Source organism: Lathyrus oleraceus, chromosome 5, assembly GCF_024323335.1.
Source record: "Lathyrus oleraceus cultivar Zhongwan6 chromosome 5, CAAS_Psat_ZW6_1.0, whole genome shotgun sequence".
Classification (NCBI taxonomy): Eukaryota; Viridiplantae; Streptophyta; class Magnoliopsida; order Fabales; family Fabaceae; genus Lathyrus; species Lathyrus oleraceus.
The window spans coordinates 272,932,876-272,934,571 of NC_066583.1; the positions used below are offsets into that span (position 1 = coordinate 272,932,876).

At 29.1% G+C, this 1,696-nt stretch overlaps 1 non-coding gene across 1 annotated transcript; it reads left to right on the forward strand.

The window, feature by feature from the left end:
- The first annotated feature begins 480 nt into the window (after positions 1–480).
- On the forward strand, positions 481–606 carry LOC127090008 (small nucleolar RNA snoR143). Its single transcript, XR_007791552.1, has one exon. It is a non-coding gene; the product is annotated as a small nucleolar RNA snoR143 (small nucleolar RNA).
- Positions 607–1,696: the final 1,090 nt, after the last annotated feature.

Here is a 1,696-nt window from a genome sequence, read left to right on the forward strand (position 1 = left end):
AAATATATAGGTCAGAATTTGAAGGTGCCGCCACACCCTTTTCATCCAAGGGTTTGGTTTTGGTATCTCAGATTCTGCCGCCTTCTTCTTTCTCCTCTTCATCTTTCCGTCCCTTCAAATTGAATTGGGTGTTTTTCCTACAGTGACAGATCTTTCAAATTTTACACTTGAGATATGAGCCCCTAATTCTTCAGATTTTTTTAATTTGTGTTTCTATAGTTGTAGTTTTTTTTCCTACACTGATTTGATTTTGGATGAGAGACACTTGCATGTTGATTTTTGTTGAAAATCTAGTGCATACACAAAAAGCTCGATTATAACTATGGCTTGTTTCTCAGTGTCAGATCTACACTTATTTTATTTTATTTTTCTTGTTTTTTTGTTGCACTGATTTGATTTTGGATTGGGAAACAGTTACATGTTGTTTTCTCGTTGAAGAATCAGTGCGTACACCAAAAGCTTGATTTCAGCTACTGCTTGTTTCTGATGTTTTCAGAAATTTGGTGGATTTGTTGTGATTGGGCAGCGGCCAGACAACCGTAGAGATGGAATCCACGGATCTTGAGTTTTTCTCTCTCAATATTCTACTAATTCCATCTTACATTTTCTTATGTTTAGGTGTTAGTTAAATGTAAATGTTAATTTTCTGCATTTGCACATTTATGTTTTCTTTTAATTTGATGGGATCTCGGAGCTTTCAGATTCATGTTAATAAATAGTGAAGAATTTGATGGGAACTCGGAGCTCTCATTTTTTTATACATGTTATAAATTGGTTACTTTTCTTAATTTGTTTACATTTTTAATGCATTAATATGTTTATTTACACCTGATTGAGAAGAGTATCTTTTAGAAGATGACCTTCACAAGGATATAGAATTCCTTGTCCATCTATTTCTATACATTTGCTTCCTCCGTTACCTTTTAAATGTTATTTTTTAAAAATTAATTTTTTTCCCCACAATATCTTTATTTTTTTAGTAATTTATTTATTTATTTTTTCTCTATAATAAATGATTGAATAATTTTGATAATATTACTTCAATATTACATTGAACTTTAAAATACCAATTAAAAATAAACAATGTTTTTCTTCTAAAAAGTAACTTAAAAAGTAAGAGAGGGTGTACTATTTTCTTTGGGAGAAGGAAGAGACAAGAGGACCGGAAACACATACTCCTTTCATTTTTGATTTTGGGTGAAAAGTCAAAAATAATTTATAATAAAAAATGGAGTTGGTTTTGGGTGAAAAGTCAAAAATGATTTATAGTAATAAAAAACGGAGGGAATATTTTCGTATGAAAGCAGCTACAACATCTTGGGGGAGAGACCTTTTATCTAAACGTTTGAAATAGTGGTTATTGACTATCAATATGAAAATAAAAAGAGATTTCTTAAGGGAGAGACCTTTTATCTAAACGTTTGAAAGAGTGGTTTTGACTATCAATATGAAAATAAAAAGAGATTTTTTAAGGTATCCAATATATTTTTTTAGGCAGTACACAAAATAATGAAATATTTTCTATAGGATTGACTTGAACAAGGTAAGATGAAATATCTCTATAGGATTGACTTGAACAAGGTAAGATGACCTTTAGTATAGGACTTTCAAATTAAGGGAATCTATTATGTTTTAAAATAAATAAAATATATAATTAATATTTTATATTAAATAAATTATAAAATAGAAAATAAAT